This window comes from Danio rerio, chromosome 5, assembly GCF_052040795.2.
Source record: "Danio rerio strain M-AB ecotype USA chromosome 5, GRCz13ab, whole genome shotgun sequence".
NCBI lineage: Eukaryota > Metazoa > Chordata > Actinopteri > Cypriniformes > Danionidae > Danio > Danio rerio.
This window is the reverse complement of record NC_141025.1, coordinates 68,159,260-68,185,595: the sequence shown is the minus strand read 5'-3', so window position 1 is coordinate 68,185,595 and position 26,336 is coordinate 68,159,260. Positions and strand designations below refer to the sequence as shown.

The window sequence follows — 26,336 nt, the reverse complement described above, 5'->3', positions numbered from 1 at the left end:
CGAAAGAAATCATTTTAAGTTGCTGTATGTACGTTTTTGACTCTCCTGAAGCATAAAAATAACATACTATGTTTGCAGATATTTAAGAACGATGCTAAGTGGACATACTTGTTAATGCTAAAGTCAGTTATTCCCTTTTGAAAATGTCACTTCCGTGTCTATAAATGTTTGTCTTTGTTTTGATCTCGATTACCTGCCCACTGCCAGTTTACCCAATTATATTTTGAGCACTTTGAGTTGCCTAGGTGTAAAACACACCGCATTTAATTTTAGTCATGAAGGCTGCTTTACTATGCCAATAAAGGTCATTTAAAAAAGATATTCAAACTCACATTGGTAGATTAGCACTGAAAAAAGCACATAATCAGTACCTGAGGATTTTGTTGTCATAGAAGTTTATGCTGTTCAGCTGTGAGAAATCCAAATCATTTCTAAAACATAGATGCTTGTTTTTTTTCTGATTGGATCTGATTTGTGAAAGCCTTGCATTTATATTTGACCACATTAACGTGCCTCCAGCCAATTTGAATGTTATCACTCGATTGAATGCCCATTATCAGTGGTTTTCACATGATAGGTATGAGCCAGTAGGGGCCTTTTGCACCTACTAGTAGGCTTAGAAGGTTGTTATCCATTCACATGGTTAATCAGCTATCAGATAAGGCTTTGGCCGGAAGTTAATGAGAATTATTTATAAAAATTTCCCATTGATTGTATTTTATTAGCGTCTACCCATACCCCAACCCTAAAGCCAACCGTCACAGCATCAGGAGTGTTCTCTATTAATATAGCTGATTAACTATGTGGTTGGAAGATAACAGCTTTCTGAGCCTGCCAGTAGGCATAGTAGGCCCCAACTGGCCCATATTTATCAGCTGATATCCACTGCTCATTCAATCGAGTGATAACATTCGAAGCAGGTGAAACTGATATGACTCCTGTATAAACCCTGTGCTAAATGTAAACTTAATTAGGTTACGTCAACTAAAGCATCAGATATTCCGGCACATTTTATTATTTACAGACATTCAAGCTATATTTCTTCTTTGGCATACAAATTATTTTCTAGTAGCCTGCAGTAGGATTTGAAGTGTTTCAGTAAAACATCACATGCTCTATGATGAACATCATTACAAGCTAAATCAAACATCTATTTTTTTTGCATCTTGCCCTTCCAGCTGCAACCCATCACTGGAAAACATCCATACACACTCATTCACACATACACTACGGCCAATTGAATTGATCCAATTCACCAACTTGGACTGTGGAGGAAACCGGAGCCCAGAGGAAGCATATATAAGGAAAAAAGGAATAGGGGCTAAAATAGATCCCTGGGGAACACCACAGGTCAAAAAGGCTGCCTCAGATGAATGTTCACCAATGGTGACTTTTAAACTGCAAATGGAAAAAAACAAGATTTACACCAGTAAGTCAATAATAGAGCATTTGTAGTTATATTTATAAATTACATACATTGTAAAACCCAAAAAGTTAGGGTAACTCAAACCTTTGGAGGAAACCGATTACAACAAACCATTTAGCTCGCATTCTCTAAGATATCCAGCTCGATCTCTAAGATCTCAAAACTCAGGGCTTCTGGTAGTACCTAGAATAGCAAAGTCGAGTAAGGGGGGTAGAGCCTTCTCCTTTATGGCTCCTAAACTCTGGAATAGCCTTCTTGATAATGTCCGAGGCTCAGACACACTCTCTCAGTTCAAAACTAGATTAAAGACCTATCTGTTTAAGTAAAGCATACACTTAATGCATCCCTTAGCCGGTTTCCACACAAGTTTCTACATCTTGTTTATATACACTATGAACAGCAGCTACGCTAATTATTCTCTTTATTCTCCATTTCCACCTGGGGATACTCATTCCGAGGTCCTTAGATTATGCGGAGCCACTGATTGGACCCAAGACCAGCGACGAGATGATCCCAAGGTGTCCATATCCGGGACCAGGCCGTATCCTGAGCTGCTGCTGCGCTGTTGGTCATGGGGGAGTGGAGAGTATGAGACTGATTACAGTGACGCTCCAGGGACAGACGAGTCTTCGCTAAGGCCAGCCTCCAGCCTCCACTGCTGAGACTGCAGCTCTGCACAAGACTTTTGGCCAGCGGAGAAATTAAAATGGTTGTGCCGAACTGAGTCTGGTTCTCTCAAGGTTTTTTTTCTTCACTCTTCTATTGGTGAAGTTTTTTTTCCCTCTCCGCTGTCGCCACTGGCTTGCATGGTTCAGGATCTGAAAAGCTACTCATCGATGAATTTGCTCTTCAGTGTTTGGACTCTCAGTAATGACTTCAAACCACACTGAACTGAGCTAAACTGAACTGAACTTAAACAGTAAAAACTGAACTACCCTGATCCAGTTACTATGACCATTTATGTGAAGCTGCTTTGACACAATCTACATTGTAAAAGCGCTATACAAATAAAGCTGAATTGAATTGAATTTAAATTCAAAAACAATTCCTAATGAGTACTGTGAACTTAATCCATTTGAGTGAATGAAGCAATTTCAGCACAGTAAAACCCAATAAATGAAGTGAACTCAAACCGTTTGAGGAAACCGATTGCAACAAACCATTTAAGTTAAAAAAAAACAAACAAACTAAATTATATGAGTACTGTGAACTTTCCCCATTTAAGTTGAAGTGTGAAGTATTAAATTAACTCAATATCTTGAGTTAATTAAATGAGTAGAAATAACTTTTAGTCAATTTTGAGGTAACTACAAATTTTATTTAATAAAGTTGACTGTTGGGTTTTGTAGTGTACCAATGTCTTTTAATGTAGAGTTAATGCTTAACAAATTATGAAATCACTATTTGCTAAGGCTTAATGAATGAATTATAGTGGTCAATTATAAAGTTTTACTCGTCTGATGTACAAAACTTTAAATAAAAATGTATTCTGCTCAGCACAATCCTTCATGTGCCTGCATTATTGAAAATAACGGGCAGGAAGTTCTACTAAAATTGCATTTTGTGCAACATACTATAGAAAGGAAGGTAAAGTTTTAAAAATAAGACATGAGGGAGAGTAAATATTGACAGAATTTTCAATTTTGGATGTAAAATCTGAGAAAAGAAACTCAAAGCATACCAGCACTTTTGCCATTCTTCCTCAAACAGAGATTCAGAATCCAACTGGAATAAACCAGTTCTGTGCCTGGGCTTTGAGTACTTGAGTTAAAGCATGAAAGGGAGCGTATTATAAAAAATAAAATAAAAAAAAGTCCAACACTGTTTATGCCTCAGGCTGGGCTCTTCTGGGTCCACATCATAAGGTGTAAGTGGCGAGGATAGGAAGACATGCTCAAGCGGCCGGCAGCTGATAACACATTCTGCTGCCACCGCCGCTTGACTGACAGCTGCATCCTTAAGCCTTTTGTTGCTTCCGAGTTTTACCAGGAATACATTAACAAGGAGTTCGGAAAAGGTCAAACAAATTCTCAGACAAGTTCAGCTCTCCGAAAATACAGTTCGGATAGAGTCACTGTTTATTATAATCCCTGAAATATTGTGCTTGTTTCACAATGCAATGTGGAGTAATGAATCATTTAGCAGAATTATTTTATACTTTTTTTAATCACTTTTGTTTGATGAAATACTGATTGTTTCTTGATTTTCACTGACTGAACAGCTGAATTTCTAATACCTGTTCACCTTATTTTTCATTTAACCCTTGTGCAATGTTCAAATTTGCTACTCTTTTGTTATGTTCGGGTTGAAGACAGTGAGCACTTGCACCTGTTGTGGTGGACACACTTGCAAAGACCATCAAGTTATAAGCTGCAAGTCCTGCTGGTAAATCTGAACCTCCCTAATAGTGATGGGACGTTCAGATAATTTTACTGACTCGGATCTTTGAGTCTCGCTCACTGAGATGAACAAATCTTTTTTTAGAGTCATTTCACTCTTTTTATTCAATTTGCCAAAATATTATTAAAATATTAGAAGTTGCTTCCAAAATAATCTACAACCAGACGTTGACCACACTACAAACAAGTCAGAACTAGAATATTATAAGAAAGAAAAAAAATCATCATTTATTGTTTACCTAGTCTTTTCTCTATGATTATTAGATTCTGACACATCTTCAAACTTCAGTGGTTCGTTCATGTGACACAGACCCATAAGTTAAGCTTATAACTCACCGAAAGGCGCCATGAATAATTCACCTATCGAGTTTTCTTGTTTTTAGGTCATTCGTTTATCATGCAGCAGCACGTAAAGAGAGATGAATCAAATCCGAAGACTCTAGAAATGAACGAATCAAACCTTTTTCCGGCTCTAAATGCATATGAACGGCCTATGTCTTTCACACGATGAACGAACAACTCAAACCCGATGGAAGACTCGAAAAGACTCACAATTATGTACATGTGCAAATGAACGAATTACTCCGAAAGCATTTATTGTTCTCGAGTCATACAAAAGATTCATTCAAAATGAACGAATTGTTCAAGAAAGACCCTCTTAGTTTTTGAATACTCCATGTAGAGCTGAGGAGCATTGTTTCATTTTCTCAGACGCAGGTAAGTGTAAGGTAAGTGCGCAAATGTCACTCTCACCCTCTCACACACTCACAGACACACATTTACACACTTTAATTTGCTGTTTTACTAAAGGGTTAATGGTGCCAACTGATGATCAAAAGTAAAAATTGAAAATTTGACTTCCAAACAAGGAAAACCACCAACAGTCAAGAATGCTTGATTATATGGTGTCATGGCTTTGCAAATCAAAAAATGTCATTGTAATGGAAGTCAATGGTTAAAAAAGAGCCACAAGACGAATTTGGCAATTAAACAGTTAAAATCCTGAATTTTATTTTAAACATTGTCATTTTGATCAAGACTAAGGTTGATTAACAGATTTATTACCTACGCCTTCCCCATTTGCAGTGATCCATCTTCACTAAACCTCTAAAATAAAGCTGTTAAAATTAAATTCCAGTCCTCAAATCTAGCTTGCATGAAGAAACAATCTCATCTTCATCACAAACTCTGTGAACGTCGGTTTCCCCCGTCAGTGAGGAGTTTTCCATCAATGTTTAATCAGTGGGCAACACTCATTTCTGGCTAAAGTAAAGGGTATGTTTTATTATGCTAAAGGCAGCTGCTTACAGTACACTGTCAAAAAATATTCTTGAATTATTTCCTGAAGCAAATGAACTTTTCTTGTCATCTTAAATCAGTCAAACTAATAATATTAAATTAAACTTTGTATAGTTATTTTATTTTATTTTTTGTTGAAACCTGATTAAAGGTTATTGCACACTGAATTTTAATTTTTTGTTGGTAGTTTTCACATGTTAAAAAATAAATTCGATATTTCAATTTTTTTTGTTGTTGTTGCTCCAAGCCATTTTTAAACAGTAGGAGGGTCAAAAATGAAGGGTTAAGAGCAGCTTGGCCATTGTAACATAAAAGTGTCAAGATTTCTGCATTCTGCATTCACTTCCATTCATGTTCAGCTAAACAAAACCACCTCTGCCGCTTGAGTTCAAACCATAATATTTTCATATATTTAACTGACAAGCAGGGAATGAATAAATTAGCACGGAACATGTGAAACAACATGAAATAATGCTGCATTTTCGTAAAAGTCTAAATGGCAAACAAAAACCCATGCAATTTCATGACTTGGACAAAACAAAATAAAAATCCCCTGACTTTCCATGTCTGGAATAGACATTTTAAAGTTGCTTCTGGAAACCCTGATTACAACATTCATTAGGCACATTCAGTGTAGTTTCTGAAAAGGGGTTTCATTATAAACAGAAAGCCTGGAAATAGCCTTTTAAAACTGAAAATTAACGCAAGTCTGTGAATAATTGTGTATTAGTCATGAGTATGACATTATTGGGTTATTTCTGTAATGGCAGGCTACATGCCACCATGCAGATCAAGAATGAAGGTAATTATTGAATTAATGAATTGTAAGACTCTATTACTCTCGGATAGGCAGGGAGCAATTCTGATACCTGTCAAATAGGTATTATTAGGGCCACATGAAATATATACATGGAGTGCACTTCATGTATATTTCTAACATGAAGTGATGTAAAATTAGCGTATCTATTTCAAGAGTTCACACTTAACTGATGCTTGACAACACAAAGGCATATTTGGCATGCTGTCCAAGGAAAGAGCCCTGAGCCCCCAGTTTAGTCGGGAGAGAGGAGAGTCTGGGCTCAGGTATGTACTAAGAACTCTCCCTTATTTAGCTAGAAAAAGAGAGGATTCTTCAAAATCGAAGATGAATGCGGTATGGTGAGTAGACTGCACTTGTATTGATCTGATTGATGAGATTGTTAGTCCGAGACCAGTCATGGTCAATCATCTGCACATGATCCTCTCGAAATTTTTTTATAAAACATCCCACAGAGTTTGACCATGGTACTGATCTAACCCAACAACAATCTAAAATATTTATATAATATATACACTCACGGGCCATTTTATTAGGTACACCTGTCCAACTGCTTGCTAATGAAAATTTCTAATCATCCAATCACATGATAGCAACTCGATGCATTTACTGTAGGCATATAGACATGGTCAAGATGATCTGCTGCAGCTCAAACCAACCATCAGAATGAGAAAAAAAGGTGATTTAAGTGATTTTGAACGTGGCATGCTTGATGGTGCCAGACAGGCTGGTCTAAGAATTTCAGAAACTGCTGATCTACTGGGATTTTCATGCACAATTATCTCTAGGGTTTAAAAAGAAGATCTAAATCTAAGATCTAAGAATGGTCTAAGAATGGTCTAAAAAAGAGAAAATATCCAGTGAGCGGCAGTTCTGTGGGCTCAAATGCCTTGTTGATCCCAGAGGTCAGGAGAATGACCAGACTGGTTCGAGCTGATAGAAAGGCAACAGTATCTCAAATAACCACTCGTTACAACTGAGGTATGCAGAAGAGCATCTCTGAACGCAAAACATGTCCAAACTTGAGGCAGATAATCTACAGCAGCAGAAGACCAAACAGGGTGTCATTCCTATCATCTAAGAGTCTTGATTTCGGCTGCAACATTTGGATAGTAGAGTCAGAATTTGGCATCAACAACATGAAAGAATGGATCCATCCTGCCTTGCATCAATGGTTCAGGCTGCTGCTGGTGGTGTAATGGTGTGGGGGATATTTTCTTGGCAAACTTTGGGCCAATTAGTACCAATAGAACAGCATGTCAATGCCACAGCTTACCCGAGTATTGTTGCTGACCATGTCCATCCCTTTATGACCACAGTCTACCTGTATTCTGATGACTTTTTCCAGCAGGATAACGCGTCATGTCATAAAGTGTGAATCATCTCAGACTGGTTTCGTGAACATGACAATGAGTTTACTGTACTCAAATGGCCTCCACAGTCACCAGACCTCAATCTAATAGAGCAGCTTTGGAATGTGGAGGAATGGGAGATTCCCAACATGGATGTGCAGCTGACAATTCTGCAGAAATTGCCTGATGCTATCAGGTCAATATGAACCAAAATCTCTAAAGAATATTTCTAGTACCTAGTTGAATCTATGCCACGAAGGATTAAGGCAGTTCTAAAGGCAAAAGGGGGCTACTAGTAAGGTATATCTAATAAAGTGGCTGGTAAGTGTACATAATAATAATAATGATCAAATCTTATGACAGCTTTATGCAATCGAGAAAACAAAAATAGAAGAGCAAAGCAAACAAGCAAAAAAAATTAATTGATTAAAAAAAGAATTGGATACAAACTCTAATAAGTAACTATAAAAATGCATCATGTTTAATTCTAAGGATGTTTTGATTAAAGATATCGAACCATATGTAGCATTTATGTTATCATCATATAATTTTTCTACATGTAACTTAACAAATTTGATTAAAAAAATTATTGTTTTAAATCATTCAAACATTATACATATGCATAACAATAATAAACACATCATGAAGGTGTACACACATATACAGTCGAAGTCAAAATTATTAGCCTATCTGTGAAGTAAATACCAAGTATGTCTCCAACATTTATTAGACTTTCTAGGAATATTTATATAAATGTGTCCTGAAGTAAAGTGAAACGGGTTAAAATCCAGCAAGATAAAGTCATTATATGCAGAGCCACAGACCTTTATCTATAAATAAAGTACAATTATGGAAACTGTGTTCATCATAACTGAAAGGTACGCCGTGTTTGCTGGCCTCACGCAAAAAAGTTTGCGCTGTTATTATTCACTTACTTTTTCATATGTTTTCGGTGCGATTTTGAGCCGCTATTTAAAAAACGACCGAATATTTTGAATAAGAAGCTGTAATGTAGCCGTGGCGGGATGAATTTTGGTGTGGCGCATTTAAAAAAAAAAATTTTAAGGTCAATATTATTAGCCCCCTTAAGCAATATATATTTTAATGTCTACAAAACAAACCATTGTTATACAATGACTTGCCTAATTACCCTAACATGCCGAGTTAACTTAACTACCCTAGATAAGCCTCTAAATGTCACTGTAAGCTGCATACTAGTATTTTGAAAAATACCTAGCCAAATATTATTTACGGTCATCATGGCAAAGACAAACGGAAATAAGTTATTAGAAATTAGTTCAATTGCATAAAAACTATTGTGTTTATAAATGTGTTAAAAAAAAATATTGCCGTTAAACGGAAATTGGGCAAACAAATATAGAGAGGGGCTAATAATTCTGACTTCAACTGTATATTTAAATGTACTGTACATTAGATGGTAGACTGCACCACATTTGTTATCCCACTGACAGATGTCCTCACCCAGGGCATTCCCTCTTGTAAAACCAAATACTTCTGTAGTGACCGTAAAAAAACAAGTGAACTCTGACAAATCTGCTCAGCGCTTCTCCAACTGCCAGCCTCTTTCTCTGCAGCTCTGACTAATCAAATGAACTAAACTATTTGTTTGGTTGTCATGAAGGATGCAGCCTCTGGGCAGTCTTTGTTCCCTGGAGATTTCAGCAGATCAATCCAATCCCACATTCACTATAGATTTCGACGGCAGGGAGATTTCAGGGCCCATCCTATCCGTTTCCCAGCATGCCTGTTAATTTGCATGAGAGCTTTCTGTGTCTGGCAACGTTATGAAGTGATATTTCTCATTATATAGGACTACTTGCCAAGCAGAATTATTGGCTTTGGATCAAATTGTTTGTAATTTGCGCTCCGTTTCAGCGCAGTATATTACAGTGAGTTTAGAGGAGGCATTGTGGCTGATATAGGACCGCACTAATCTCTGTGAAGCAGCCCCTTCTGGCAAAACAAAAACAAAACGTGAAGTAGTCAGTCTGTAAACACGGCTGAATTTAAACCTGCAGGCCTGGCAAAATGATGGAGGAAATTGTCAACAGTTTATATAAATGCCAGAAGTCTCTCAGCAAACATATTTCTTATTATGTTTAAAAAAAAATCTCTCATGACACAGGCTGGTTTCAGGGCACTTTGTGAAACTATGCTTTGTTAATGCTTTGCTGTATACTGTATCTATTTTCAAAAATAATTAGCAATGCTGGCAAGCATGGTGACTCATTTGTTAGCACTGTAACCTTAGAGCAAAAAGGTCACTGGTTTGAGCCCCAGCTTGACCAGTTGGCATCTCTATGTGGAGTTTGCATGTTTTCCCCATGTTCCTGTGGGTTCCTGTGAGTCTTCGCTGAGGCCATCTTCCTGCCTAACCACGGCGAATGAAGCTCTGCACAAGACTTTTGGCCAGCGGAGAAATTAAAATGGTCGTGCCCAACTGAGTCTGGTTCCCTCAAAGTTTTTTTTTTCTTCACTCCCATCAAGTGAAGTTTTTTTTCCCTCTCAGCTGTCGCCACTGCCTCGCATGGTTCAGGATTGGTAGAGCTACGCATCGATGAATTTGCTCTTCAGTGTTTGAACTCTCAGTAATGATTAAATCACACTGAACTGAGCTAAACTGAACTGTACTGAACTTAAACACTAAAACCTGAACCACACTGTTCCAGTTACTATGACCATTTATGTGAAGCTGCTTTGACACAATCTACATTGTAAAAGCGCTATACAAATAAAGCTGAATTGAATTGAAAAAAAAGTTTACTCTGGGTGCTTCGGTTTCCCTTATAGTCCAAAGACATGCACTTTAAATGAACTGAATGAACTAAATAGGTCATAGTGTATGAGTGTGTGTGTGTAAATATGAGAGTGTATGTGTGTTTCCCAGTACTGGGTTGCGTTTAGAAGGGCATCCGCTGTATAAAAACTTATGCCGGAAGGCTTGGTGGATCATTTTGCTGTGGCGACCCTGATAAATAGGGGACTAAGCCTAAGGAAAATGAATGAATGAATTTGCAATGTTTTAACTGTTTACTTACTCTGAGGGGGTTTGAGGGTTGTGTTGGCATGTCCTGACATTTGTAGTAGTTGTGTTGTTCTGAGTGTGCTCCATTACAGGTGAATGGGCTTGAAAAACCACCTGTGGATACACTCTTTTCTCTCTATGGACCAGACACTTTATTAGAAACACTTCTGTGTTTTCTAGATTCGTTTGTATAGTTGAGATTGTTTTATATTTTGTTCTTTTTTCTATAGCTATATTCTTCACATACGCTGTAAAAAATGCTGGGTTCCACATAATTGACTTAAAGAACATGGGACAACATCAACAAATTAAGCTAACTTGTTTTATTATATACAGTATATATATATATATTCCACTTAATATATATATTTAAGTGGATTAAAGATTAAAAAAATAAGTCCCCCCATTTATTGGAATGTTATGTGAAAGACCAACACAGAGTGCCATACAATTGTGAAATAGAAAGGAGATTAGTCTTGAGTTAACTTTTTTTACAAATAAAAAAAACTGAAAAGTGCAGTGTACAAAAGTATTTAGCCACCCTGAGTCAATACTTTGCAGAATTTTTGCGGATTGCAGTTGTGTCATACTGTTTCCATTTGCGGATGATGGACTAAAGGGTGGTCCATGAAATGTTCAAAGCTTGGGAAATCTTTTTATAGCCTAACCATGCTTTAAATTTCTCCACAACTTTATCTCTGACATGTCTGGAGTGTTCGTGTTTGCACCCCAATATTCTCTTAGCAAACCACAGAAGTCCTCACAGAACAGCTGTATTTGTAAAATTTATTTAATTGTAATGCGTGACCCATATCATATACTGAGCAGGAAATATCAAGCTCTAAAACATAAACAAGTCTTCTGAAGCCATACAAAGGTTGTCCATTCAAACCTGCCACATTTTAGATGACTCAATATTGCAGTATGCTCATGCATTAACTACTAATTTAATACAAAATGAAATACATCAGCAGGTATATTGTAAACATTACCAAACAACTAATTTGTTCATCTAAATCAAGTCACATATAGCTGTGATCAAAAGCAGGAAGCCACTGTGAAGATCGGGGTGTCTTCAAAAAGCACTAGAGCTCCTGAAGCAATAAAGGCAAGGCTTATGAATCTAACCCCCTGACTAGAGCTGTGTGGGCTGAACTCTGATTACATATTCCGAGTAGGAGCTCAATAATCAGCCCTGCGATTTTTCTGACACATGATGGAAGTTGTTCGAAAGAGAACATGACTCTGAGGGAGGGCGAAATTAAGCTTCTGTACAACTATGAATTCTTGTACACCTCTGCCTTTTCTGAGTGTTTAAAACAGAGAGAGAGAGAGAGAGAGAGAGAGAGAGAGAGAGAGAGAGAGAGAGAGAGAGAAATTAGAGAAATTTGGGGACCATGTTAAAATTTGAAAACTGAATAAAAGTTTAACTGAACGAACACAATTAGAATTTACTAAAAACATATTACATATCCACAGAAACACCTCTAACATTGCCTGCAGGGCTGAAATGGGTTTATACCCGCTAAACTTGGAGATTCAGAAACGAGCTGTTCAGTTCTGGCTGCACCTGCATCAGTCGGACCCCCAGTCTGTCCAATATAAAGCCCTTCAGGCTAATGAAAAACCTACAGTGTCTCATCCTCTAAACACACTGGTATCTGAACTGAACTCCTCTCCAAACAAAACCTTCACATACAAATTGACAAAACATTAAAATATAATTATGATGGAAAACTAAAAACTGAATTCAACCTCCAGACTAAACTTCAATGTTATTTGGCCCTAAACAGAACCACACAGTTGGCAAATTATTTATCATTAAAACAATTAAAAGAAAAGCACATTCTTTCTAAATATCGCCTCTGTGATCATGACTTAGAAATAGAAAAAGGCAGACATAAAAATCCTGGACTCCTAAAGAACAGAGAATATGTAAACAGTGTGACACAAACCTAATAGAGGATGAAACACACTTCCTTCTGTTTTGCCCCAAATACACCACGACTAGAGAAATACCTTTCCCCCAATTTGAAACATTGATCAATTCATTTTTTTATTTAAATGACTCAGAAAAACTTTACCATGTACTCGGAGAGGACAAATTGACATCTAGACTAGCTGCAAAATATGTAAACACCCTACACACCATAAGAAATGGCTAATGTAAATTCATGTATCATATTTAAATAATTTTAAACTTTTTATTATTATTATTGTTATTTTTTTGTCTTTATATCTTATCTGTATTATGATTATTATTTAAATGGTTTTAATATATTTCATATTTGAAGTGCTTTGGCAATACTGTACTGAATGTCATGCCAATAAAGCAACTTGAACTTGAGAGAGAGAGAGAGAGAGAGAGAGAGAGAGAGACAGAGAGAGAGAGAGAGAGAGAGCGAGAGAGAGAGAGGGAGAGAGAGAGAGAGAGAGAGAGAGAGAAACCAAACTAAAAAGCATTCGCTAGAGATGTGTGTATGCACTAAAATATTATACAGAATAAAATTGTATATTACTAAAATGGTCTACTTCTCAGATTCCAACTATTTTCATGTGGATTTCTCAGTTGATGTTGTTTTGTAAGCACATCTGCATATATTTAGAATAGTTTTTAATAGCTTTTAATAAGGTATAACGTTATTTTAATCTTTTTTTGTGTGTGTGTATAGCTTGCTGTAAATCTCTCTCCTGCGCCGGTAAGCCATTTCCTGTTGATGAAAGAGCATCACTAACAGAGCTGACTTGCAGTTCAGCCTCCTGGGACAGATTCAGCACGGCTCTAGCCTTCTGTGTTTATTGTGCCTGTGTGTTTAACCTGCGAGGGCAGGGGCTCCGTAACACTGACGCTTCTCTGATAAAACCACAGGTCCTGGGAAGGGAGCGAGATGTAATCTGATAACAACACAGGCTAAATGGACGGATGCAGAAATGATGCGGGAGACCCACCGCGAGTGCTTTCCTGATAAGAAACTGAAATTCACGTCCTTTGATAAAGCAGATAAAGTCCAACCGTGAACGAGATTTAATGCAGCTTTTGTTTTATGTTAGTATTAAATCTGCATGCTTTGACATTTCAGAAGATTTTTACAGGTTGATTACAGATTGCCAAACCTTGAACTCAAATGTTAAAATACCAAACGATGCTTAAACGATGCAATCAAAGTCAGCCAGTGAATTACTTACAGTAGTCTCTGAATCTGAACCAACTTGTCTATGCTCTCAAAACAAAAAGTAAAATAAAAAATAAAAAAAAGAGTTTTTGAGTAAATGAAGAGCTTTACTACTCTGTAAAGGAGGCAGGAAACAGTAGCTCATTTACATTTAAAGAGACACATAAAAATCATTCATGGCATCCATGCTAAGGTAGCCTTTATAGCATTGTAAATATTTTATATATACTTATATATACAGTTGAAGTCAGAATTATTAGCCCCATCTTGATTTTGATTTTCTTTTTTTAAATATTTCCCAAATGATTTTTAACAGAGCAAGGACATTTTCACAGTATGTCTGATAATATTTTTTCTTCTGGAGAAAGTCTTATTTGTTTTATTTCGGCTAGAATAAAAGCAGTTATTAATTTTTTTTAAAACATTTTGGGACAAAATTATTAGCCCCTTTAAGCATTTTTTTTTCGATAATCTACAGAACAAACCATCGTTATACCATAACTTGACTAATTACCCTAACCTGCCCAGTTCACCTTATTAACCTAGTTAAGCCTTTTAATGTCACTTTAAGCTGTATAGAAGTCTCTTGAAAAATATCTAGTAAAATAGTATTTACTGTCATCATAGAAAAGATAAAATAAATCAGTTATTAGAAATAAGTTTTTAAAACTATTATGCTTAGAAATGTGCTGAAAGAATCTTCTCAGAACAAAACAGAAATTGGGGAAAAAAATAAACAGGGGGGCTAATAATTCTGACTTCAACTGTATATATTTTTTTCAAATTTTTTTTTTAAATCTCTGATTTTGAGCCGTTTTGTTTGTTTGCTTTAGGTAAAGTAAAACAAAAAAACTCAAAAAGGTTCACAAAACACAAAAACAAATTTTTGGAGATGCTGACAGACATGGGGGCTGATCACACCGAATGCATTTTATTGTGTTGAGAGGTGCCTTTTTTAAATGGTTTACTGCTGGCCGCTCGCGTTTTAACCGCCTGCTGAGCCTTATGTTTTGGCCATTGTGCATTTTGCGCTCGCAGTTTTAAAAAAAAGCGCATTTCGTCAGTCGCATCCGTTGCATTCTCCAATCAAATGAACGCATAGGTGGGGTTTCCATTGAGGTCACGGCAGTGTTTGTGTTGACTACAGAGACTTTTAAAGATGGTGAAGAGACTGGTGGTCACTGTTTTGAGTTATGCAGGGCTGTATGACTTTACAAATCTTGAATATCACAACATTATTAAATATTACAATTATACCAATATGAACAGCAACACTCGCGCACAACACCCAGCAGATTCAGTCGCTGCCTCGTGACACAAAAAAGTGCACTGTGCTTTTACCTTGTCAGCAAAAAAAGGCAGTGTGGTGCGCCTCACGTTTGGTGTGATCGGCCACATATACGTGTGCCACGTTCCTAAAAACACTATTAGGACACATATACTTCAGCAAAAAGTGAAAATTGGTTCTTTCGGTCTGAAAAAAAAATTTAAGCCTCTTCCGGTGATCATTGTGTAAATTTCAGCGTAGAGATTGGCTGTCTGTACCGGCTGGAACAAAGTGACTTAATTGAGTTTTCAGTACATCTGTTCATTAAATCATGAGAAAGACTTGGTTCAGACCAGTCAGCCCGCACTATCGTGAACGAGATGCAACTTTTTTAATCTGCATGATATAGCTTTGAAGAGTCTTTTTACTAATTACAGTGTTCAGAGAGACACCACATTGCCAACGCTAATTCAAACAAGTAGTAGAAGAATTGTTCGGAGACATGGGTCGTCAGAGTTGCATTTAAAAATGTGCCACAATGAAGGTTTTGTTTCCTTTTCCTCACGATAAAAGTACCGCTGTGTGTGGACCCACACATGTAGATTACAGTGGTCTGCTAACACGTGACAAAATATGTTTGTAAGGAACATTTTTTACCCCAGAGCTTTTCGAATCTGGAAATGATGAAATTCTGATTTGCACCTCTTCTTCTTTAAAAAAAACGGCCAGTTCCAGTTGGTGTTTATTGTCCTGTCTCTACAGATTTGGTAAGTGTGTGATCAATGATCTTTATGTTTATTCAGATGGCAAAGTTAGTTCTTATCGTCAGCAGTAGTCCTTCAGTTTTTAAAGACAAACCTTAGTCAAAATGATTTAGTTACTAAGTTTACAGTAATATCACAACAATATTATGAACTGACAGATCAGCTGTAAATGCTGCTCTCCAAATGTAAACACCTTAATCAAACTAGGTCCTATCATGTAGGACTTTCACCGCTTATGATTTTCGCTAAAGTTATGACAGGGTAATTTATACACACATGCCTGTTTGACACTATTCTCTGTATCTACCGAGTCAGTGAAAGACCACACACACACCAGCATAGCGAAATGCAGTGTTTTTTCTCCCATACAGTGTGGTATCAAAGTCCATTAAAACAACTCTTTTCCAGCAGTTCATACTCGCATCCAATATCTCGTTTGTCACCGGGGGCATGAAATGAAATGTTTTTGAATGAAAGTGAAAGTGCCAAACTACAGTTAAAGTCAACAAATTAAAAATGAAACACCCAAAATTACGTGAAACTCCGGAGGAAACGTGGATAGCGTGGTGATGCAATGACGTTAATCGAATTATGTGCTATAACATGTAAAACTAGATCATGAAAGAAACATTTAAAAAGCAACTCAAGTAAACACCTTAATCATTTTACTGTCTTATTTAGATTAAGGCAAATAATTAAATTACAGATGTCCATGCAAATGTAGTCACTGTTTATCTCCCCTGCGTGCTGCCTGTGAAAATCAGCTGTTGTGCACATACTGAAACTCCCCTTTTCATGCAAACCCTTCCCAATTTCGCCATTCCCACCTAATCAAAGCTGGACACACCCACTTTCCTGAACACCCTGCTTAGACAGGGGGGTTTCATGGCACTTTAATGTTTGTATAATATGATTTGCTTTGCATATATTTGAAAATAAAACTGGGGGATGGGAATGATTATGAGTTAGGAACATACATGTCTTAGAGCTGCACAATTAATCGTAAAAAGATCGCAATCTCGATTCGACCCCCTAGACGATCTTAATCCAGCATTTCTACGATTCTGTCAATCAAATTTTCAAGTTCAGGAGAGAAGCGAAAGTGGCCGCACAAGTCTTCATATTGTTTTGCATACGTTGTTCAGCAACTTGAACACCTCCAAATGATGTTGAAATAGTCACATGCTGTATGTTTAAGATATAATTCACCTCAAAAATGCAATTTCTGTCTTTATGTAATGTATGTACGACCGCAAAATCACACGTGACGTGGGCTGTCCGTCAGATGTTACCACAGAGAGGGCGGTCGCGCGCGCGCCTCTGAATGAAGCCTACTTTAGTGAACAGAACCCAGGCTGTGAATTACAGGTAACGTTATTAATGTTTTAAATAACATTCAGTTTGTGGCACAGAGTGATCGTTTGGGAGCCTCGCGGAAAGTAAACCGCTCTTAGCAGTGGAAATGAAACCGAAAGCGTACACAGTGTTGCCAGATGTAGCTGAATGATTCCAGCCCAAAAGTATCCAAAACCCTCCAAAATGCAAAAATACCCACCCAGTCTTCTGTATTCACGAAAATCACGCCAGTGACAGATTTTAAACAGACAACCATAGATTGTAAGCATACGTCTCAAACACAATAATTCAACATCAGAATTATCATCAGCATTACACTGCAAAAAATGCTTTTCTTACTTAGATTTTTTTTGTCTTGTTTCTAGTAAAAATATCTAAAAGTTATTAAATCAAGAAGCATTTTCTAGACAAGCAAAACATATTGTCTTGTTTTAAGAAATTATATGCCAAAATGCCAAAATAATCTTATCACAAATCGAAAAACAAGATTATTTTGCTTACCCCATTGGCAGATTATTTTGCTTGATTTGAGGAAAAACTCACTTCATTTTGACATATTATTTCTTAAAACAAGACAATATGTTTTGCTTGTCTAGAAAATGCTTCTTGATTTAAGAATTTGTAGATATTTGGACTATAAACAAGACAAAAAAATCGAAGTAAGAAAAGCATTTTTGCCGTGTAATGACCAGGACAAATCTAAAGTCTGTTCAAGTCCACCATTCCAAGTCTTTACAAAATTTAGCATTTTAACCAACAGTACAACTACACTCATATTCGCCTTCATTTTGCATCTACAGAATTGTAAGAAAATCGTGATCTTTATTTCAGGCAAAAAAATCATGATTCTCATTTTAACCAGAATCGTGCAGCTCTAACATGTCTGAATGTGAACTGAATCAGTCATGTTACTTGTCTTCTTGTGTATGTAAGCCGACTCCCTATGCATTTTCCATATAGAAAGGCACACCAAAATAACTCAAAATAAAAACATTTTCTGTTCACAAAAAAACATTTTAAAAACTCACAGACACATCAGATACATTTAAATCCATATTGGAACACATCAGATACATTTAAATGCTGCCAGAAAGTAATTTTACACCTTATAAAACAAGTTGTTGATCCCTTTAACATCAAAATTTAAGCCTCAGCTAAATGTTAACTCAATTCAGTGACATTTTGACAGTAAGTGTCTACAGACTGATGTAGTCAGGGGCAGCTGCAGTGATTGAATGACAGGGGTATTCACTACATGCCTGTCTCAATGAATAACATCTGTACGACCATGAGACCTGTGCACAAGTAGAAATGCAGATTGGCAACACTAACTTTTCAGTGACCTCTCTCTAAACGCATGTGTAAAGACTGAAATACTATTTATTTATAGCGCATATATTTGAACTGAGGGGGAAACTGGAGCACCCGAAGGAAACCTAAGCCAACACGGGGTGAACATGCAAGCTCCTCACAGAAATGCCAACTGACCTAGACGGGACTCAAACCAGCAACCTTCTTGCTGTGAAGTGACAGTGCTAACCACTGAGCCATAATGCCGTCCATAAAATAAAAACATATTAAGTGAAAATAAGAGAAACAAAATTCTACAAGCACATGATAGTTCATGCATTGAAAATTATTTCTTTTTCCTGCCATGCAGATGGAAAACAAATCAATAAAACATGCAGCTCTTAAGTCACTTCAATTATTATTGATTTACCATCAGAAAGCCTCTTGTGCTGTATATATGATCCCAGCTTGTCTAAACAACATTCAGTGACTCATCTGTAATGGTGTAAATGGGTTGTGAATGATGGTAAGTTGTACTAAACTGTTGTACAACACTTGAACCACAAAAGGTTGTTGTTTAGATACCTAAAACCACCAACTGATACCTTTACCCCTGCATAATATTGTCATATAGCATAGAAAGTATATTACATCACTGTATTATATCACTGACTTCACAATAGAGTCATAAATTGATTAATTTAATCATCAACTGTGATGCTGAGTGGACCCAGGAAACAACATTTAGCCATATCTACCCAACATCAGACTCTAATACCTGTTTGGCATACATGTATCATTTCTGTTATCCATGGTGGCTAAAACTGATTATCTCAATTGGCCAAAGGCGTTACTTAGTAACACAAAACACAAAAACAAAAGTGGCGTAAAAAATAACAGTGTAAAAATATTACAAAAGGTTTCATATTGGTAAATTTGACCTGCTGTCGCTATAGGTATAAATACTATGACTAAACTTGAGTTTATCTAAAAAATAATAAAATATTAACAAAATTATTGATTAAATAAAATAGGGGGAAAAAACCCACAATTGTATATATGTGTGTGAGTAGATGTGTGTACACACACACACACACATACACAGTTGAAGTCAGAATTATTAGCCCCCCTGTTTAGTTTTTCCCCAATTTCTGTTTAACGGAGAGCAGATTTTTTCAACACATTTCTAAACATAATAGTTTTAATAACTCATCTCTAATAACTGATTTGTTTTATCTTTGACATGATGACAGTAAATAATATTTCACAAGATATTTTTCAAGACACTTCTATGCAACTTAAAGTAACATTTGAAGGCTTAACTGGAACAATTAGGTGAAATAGGCAGGTTAGGGTAATTAGGCAAGTTATTGTATAATGATGGTTTGTTCTGTTGACTATCGGAAGAAAATATAGCTTAAAGGGGCTGCTAATATTGACCTTAAAATGGGTTTTAAAAAAATAAAACTGCTTTTATTCTAGCCAAAATAAAACAAATAAGACTTTCTTCAGAAGAAAAAAATATTATTAGACATGCTGTGAAAATTTCTTCGCTCTGTTAAACATTATTTGGGAAATATTAAAAAAAAATAAAAAAAAAATTCTAAGGGGGGGCTAATAATTCTGACTTATATGCATTTTTGAATATATGTAAATTAGACCAGAGGCTCATCTCCTGCTTCTAAAATGCATCACAAACTGCTTGAGAAACTCTTCTATGACAATTGCTGATAAAATAAATGATGTTCAATAAGATGTACTTGTGTTTACCAACTGTTTATTCAGTTAAATGTGAATTTTGAACTGTAGGCCTACATAAGTTCAAAACAGCGATTTTTGATCACCTTAATCCGACTAAAGTCATAACTTAACTAAACAGAAATGGAATTAAGACATGTGGAGTATGCATATATTAGTGCCATTATTAAAGTAAACACCACAATTACTAAACAGTCATGTAGGTCTTTGCCATATTTTTCGACAACCACACACACACACATACACACATACACACACACACACAGACACAGACACAGACACAGACACAGACACACACACACACACACACACACACACAAACACAAAACATACACAAACACACACACAGCTCGCGAAACGCAGAAGTTTTTTTTTACTTTCCATTTGGTGTGCGTTATTAAATTCCATAATACTCTCACCTGTCCTTACTCCTTATTTGCGTCGAATACCCCAGTTTGTCATGAAGGCATGAATGAAATGTTCATGAGTTAAAGTGAAACTGCCGAACTGCAGTTTAAGTCAGGCATCTTGATGATTTGGTTCAGGAGGGCATTTTTTTTTTTGTTAGACGGCTCACCGATCAGGTATACATCCATGCTAAAATATCAAGGTGAAAGTCATCATAGCTTGTGTAAAGTAGACCAAGCTCCCAACCCAACTTTGAGAATAGAATAACAGCAATATTTCGAGTCTTGCGTTATTGAAGCTTGTCATTAACGCCGATAACGGTCCATCACAAACATATATATATATATATATATATATATATATATATATATATATATATATATATATATATATATATATATATATATATGTTTGTGATGGACCGTTATCGGCGTTAATGACAAGCTTCAATAACGCAAGACTCGAAATATTGCTGTTATTCTATTCTCAAAGTTGGGTTGGGAGCTCGAAATATACCTACATACATACTTTCACCGGCCACCACTTTATAAGGTATATCAGTCCAACTGCTTGTTAATGCAAATTTCTAATCAGCCAATCACATGGCAGAAACTCAATGCATTTAAGCATGTAGACATGGTCAAGACGATCTGCTGCAGTTCAAACCGAGCATCAGAATGGGGAAGGAGGATGATTTAAGTGACTTTGAATGTGGCATGGTTATTGGTGCCACATGGGCTGGTCTGAGTATTTCAGAAACTACTGATCTACTGGGATTTTCATGCACAACCATCTCTAGGGTATACAGAAAGATAAAATATCCAGTGAGCGGATGTTCTGTGGGCACAAATGCCTTGTTGATGCCAGAGGTCAGAGGAGAACGACCAGAGTGGTTCGAGCTGATAGATGGGCTACAACAGCAGAAGACCATACCAGGTGTCACTAACGTCAGCTAAAAACAGGAAATTGACGCTACAATTCGCACAGGCTCACCAAAATAGGACAATATAGGATTTACTGATGGCTGCTTTCAGCAGGATTTCGCGCCATGTCAACGCGCGAATCATCGACTGATATCTTGAACATGACAATGAGTTCACTAAACTCAAATGGCCTCCAGAGTCCCCAGATCGCAATGCAATAAAGCACCTTTGGATCCCTTTGGATTCGCATCATGGATGTGCAGCTGACAAATCTACAGCAACTGCATAATGCCATCATGTCAATATGGACCAAAATCTCGAAGGAATATTTCCAGTACCTTGTTGAATCCATGCCATGAAAGATTAAGGCAGTTCTGAAGGCAAGAGGGGTCAAACCCAGTACTAGTAAGGTGTGCCTAATAAGGTGGCCGGTGAGCATATATACACTGAATGAAAAGTAAATTATCCATGGACACAGAATCCATGTGAGCCTGGGGTATGCTATTTCCATGTACTGTACTCTTATTATATAACAACGCCAAGGTATAAATTATCATTCTATGGCACCTTTAAAACAACTTAATACTTGAATAAGGATCCTGCCGTGGTCACAACAGTCCTGACACAAATTCTGAACCCTCCCTCCGTCTGTGAAGTGGAACAGACAGCTTCTGGAGACACAATGAACCAAAGTGAAAGCCTGAGGATAATAAGCGATCTGATACGAAGCTCGTCTCTGTCCGGTACTTACTTTCCCCTTCCTCGTTCTCTGCCTCGCTGATCTCAATATTACCTGCTGGGCTTGAAATACAGAGGAGATGGAGGAGCGTCTGACAACACTTGTCTGTGGATAATTGTGTGGCGATGTGCTGTGATTAGTGCTGAAGGTTAGTGTGTTTAAGCGGGCTGTGACAGGAGATTGGGTCACTGAGGGCACAACTGAAGCTGAGCTCTTGTGCTGGAGGGCGATGTGTTATTTCTGTGATGTGGGTAATGAGGACGAGGTGCACGTCAGCGCTGACTTCTGCTTGAGGTAAATTGAAAAAGCCTCTTTTCAAACGGACTCTTGTCACACATGGTAAAAGCAGTGCAGAGTGGTCACACTTGAAAATGAAAGGGGGGGGTATTCTGTCATTACTTTCTCTCGTTTTGTTCCAAACCATTTTGACTGACTTTCTTTTCCACAACATTTTAGAAGATATTTTGACTGAAGTTATCTTCGACCAGGCACCAAACGCTCATAAAACGGCTTTTATTTCCACATTAGCAGAAATAAATATGTGTTTTCAGTGTCTCAGAATGGCTTAAATCACAGAATTAGTTTGCACATCAGCAAGTGCAGAGACTTGGGGTCCGTTCTTCGTACCTCGCTTAAATGATCTAAGATTATTTGGCAGATCCCGGATCTTTTAATTTTGATAACTGATCTCTCGCTAATTTGGTTCTTCAAACAAGTTCACGAATCAGATTAGAATGTCTGAATAAACTGATCTGAGATCGCTGCGTGTGTTGAAAGGACAGATCTATCGATCCTCGAAATCATGATCAGCAATGCAACGATTGGCTGTCGCCACAGCAGCGTAATGACAACGTCTGATTAATATTCAATTATCCATGTGAGCAAAATTACATCAAATAAGCAGTAAACGGCTTGTTAAATATGACACGCAATAACCTTCCACATTTGTTGTGAGCTGCAGGCTTTCCACTTTCATGTGTCAAGTGTAATTATCATGTATTTCAATGCAAATCAATGTATTTAGTCCTACATTTAGAAAAGATTTTCTTTATTATAGTAGCCGTTTTTTAATCGGTGTAAAGAATAACTGGTTGTTCACAAAAGCGTTTTCATATTGGTAAAGGCGTCTGCAACTTTTGTAAAGCATCAAATCACCGGCATATTAACTATCAAAACATGTTTAAGACTGCTGAAATGTATTATTGCTTTAAAAAAAGTCACATATTGTGCATTTCTATTATACACAATTAGTACTAAAGCGATCTAAAAAGTTCATATCAATAAGTTTTCTCTTTGCACCACCAGGTGGCAATCTTTGTACTTTCATTTCGAGGGTGCAGATTGCATAAGTTTTATTAATATGTAACTTTATTTATTTTATTAATGACTATAACTTTATATTTATATATATATATATATATATATATATATATATATATATATATATATATATATATAAATAGTGAAAGGACGACACCATGGCTGAAGTATTTCTCTAAGACAGGTAATGTTCTGTTTTAAAACTATTTTTGTCACGCAGAGCTGATGTAGATTGGGTTGTTATGAATGGGTTATATGCACAGAAGTGTTGTTCTACCGCTGAAATCTTCCGGCGATAGACTGATGTGACTATTTTCAGTTTTATAAGGTCCTTTTACAGCATCAATAATGTAGATTTTATTTAGTTTAACAACAAAACATAAGTAAATAGCGTTATTCTGCCTAGCCTGCTTTACTGAGGTGGTTGGTTTTATATTCACATTGGTTCTTTTTTGAACAATGAAGACCAGTGACGCACTCCCCATATTGTTTACCGCGACTCTGAATATTCGGTTAGAAATAGCATGTAAGTATGGCTTAGTAATCAGTGTAATTCCTGCACACCACCAGCCAAGCTTTAGCTCAACACATGAGAGAGGATTATACTGTCATCTTTAAGGTGCACACGCCTGTGTTTTCAGAAGGCGTGGCTTTGGACAGCAGGGGAGAGACTGTGTCCTACATGGTGAAATTAGGTTGGTGGTTTAACTGTATGATGACTGAAATGGCCTTAAACAATAACTGAATGCACTACAGAATGTTACGTTTACACACATCCACAAATTGCAAGTAAACGCATCAGCTTCTTACAGTGTAACACTCATTACTCACTACTCTTGAGTACTTTTAAAAGGTTTACTTTTTACTCATCCTTTGGCTAATATTTACAACAGACACTACTTTCACTACGTTTTTGAGCAAGTAATGGTACTTTTACTCGAGTATGATTTTTCAGCACTCTTTCCACCACTGGTTGTAATCAGTCGGCATTAAGTGACAACAGGTTTTGAAATCCACACAAAAGAGAGGTTGCCCAAACTTTTGCATAGCCTATTTTTCAGTTTCACTTTCATTTCACACATCTCAATACTGCTACTCTGCGTATTTCTGTCTGAAAAACATGACATTATTTAACTTTCTCTAAAAACCGAATAGTGTTTCACTGCGATCTCTTATAAATAAAGAGCACATTACTATGCAGCCACAGATGGGTGCCAAGACTTTTGCATAAGTATTTATTTCTTTTTACCTGGTTTTGTCCCATCATTGGCACTCAAGCCAAGTGTTGTTTTGGACCCTTCTGACCTTCATTGTATGGACAAAAACATCAGAAACATTTTGTTCTGGAAAAGCCAGTGAGTAATACAGGCTTTGAATGACATGAGGGTGAGAAAAATACATAACATTCTTTTCATTTCTAAAATATCACCTGCACTGTCACAACCAAAAACACTATAGCACAGTCAGAACTTTAAAAACCAATGTGTGAAAATATAAGCAAAGCCTGAACTGACAAGGAACAGAAAGAAGTCCTGCAGAAAGAAGGAAAGACACACGAATAAAGAATAAACAGAACATCTCTATTGCAAAGCAAGAGCATTCCTCTAACAGGAAGAGCAGTGATGGAAGTGTCAAAACTGTCCGCAAATCCAGTAAGAAACAGTCATTCTGACAACAAGCCTCTATTATCTGAATAACATGTGATAAGCCAGTTTGCCAGCAGCTTACTGCCTCATGGAGCCTCTATCACCTTTTCCAGCTTTGGGTTAGAAATTGGGCCCATTTTATTCCCAGCAGTGCATCAAAAGTCTAGCTTTGTTAAAGTATAACTACACAATTTCATATAGTCCCATATGAATGAAAATCCTCATGGAATTATTTGTGAAAACTGCACTATAGTATCACACACTTCACTTTAATCCCAGAGAAAACAACCATACAATTGAAATGGCAGTTTTATATTTAGAACACAGTGTACTGTGAAGTTCGAGTGAAATCAAAATTTACTGTTTATTTTGCTAGCATAGATTGTTAGCCTTAATTAATCGGTGAAATTTCCACTGAATCCACGGCTCCTGAATCCACTGAAAAGAATGTTTGTTTTGGTAATCTTCAATCAAAGTCTGACCATTTGTTTCTTTATTTGCTGTGGCGTTCTTCTAGGTTGTCAGTCCAACTTCAGTCCAAGGTTGTAATAATTTTGTGGATTTTCTATTAGTTTTAGTTTGCATTTCATTTTGAAATTTTGTTTTCAAATTCAGTTCACTTTTAGGGGTACATTTGCAAGTTTTTCTTCATTTTGGTCAGACTTTATTTTAATGGCCCGTTTGTTGAATTTAAGTTACATTGCATCTACATGGCAACTTATTCTCATTAGATTATAAGTAGACTGTTAGGTTGTGGTTAGTTTAAGTTGATATGTACTTACAAGGTTTCTTATAGTCAGTTAAATGTCTGTTGAAGGAGCAGTATCAACAGATACTAAGCAAACAGTCTACTAATTAGAGATGCGTAGATCAGCTGAAATGACACCCGAATCCGCGGCTTCATACTAATCATCCACCCGCCACCTGCCCACACATATACTTTTACCTGATGTATGGATCCACACTCGATCGTCACTTTAATAATTCTAACTCTTTGTTTAAGGCAGGGGTGTCCAAACTTTTTGGGCCGAGGGCCAGATGCAAAAAAACAAACATTGTCGCGCGCCAAATTTTACATACATCACACAGACACGCAAATACATTTGAAGTCAGAATTGTTAGCCCCCCTAAATTATTAGCCCCCGTTTATTTTTTCCCCAATTTCTGTTTAACGGAGAGAAGATTTTTTTCCACACATTTCTAAACATATTAGTTTTAGTAACTCATTTCTAATAACTGATTTATTTTCTCTTTGTCATGATGACAGTAAATAATATTTGACTAGATATTTTTAAGACACTTCTATACAGCTTAAAGTGACATTTAAAGGCTTAACTAGGTTAATCAAGTTAA

General features: G+C 36.8%; 1 protein-coding gene and 1 long non-coding RNA gene across 11 annotated transcripts in view; one reads left to right on the top strand and one right to left on the bottom strand.

Annotated features, from left to right (window-relative positions):
- The window catches only part of doc2b (double C2-like domains, beta), a 408,709-nt gene that overhangs the window by 342,561 nt on the left and 39,812 nt on the right, over window positions 1-26,336 (bottom strand). The gene's annotated exons all lie outside the window — the stretch shown is intronic.
- Window positions 12,569-17,295, top strand: LOC147844451 (uncharacterized). The gene is made up of 3 exons (XR_015492162.1): window positions 12,569-12,648; window positions 12,722-13,389; window positions 15,609-17,295. It is a non-coding gene; the product is annotated as an uncharacterized LOC147844451 (long non-coding RNA).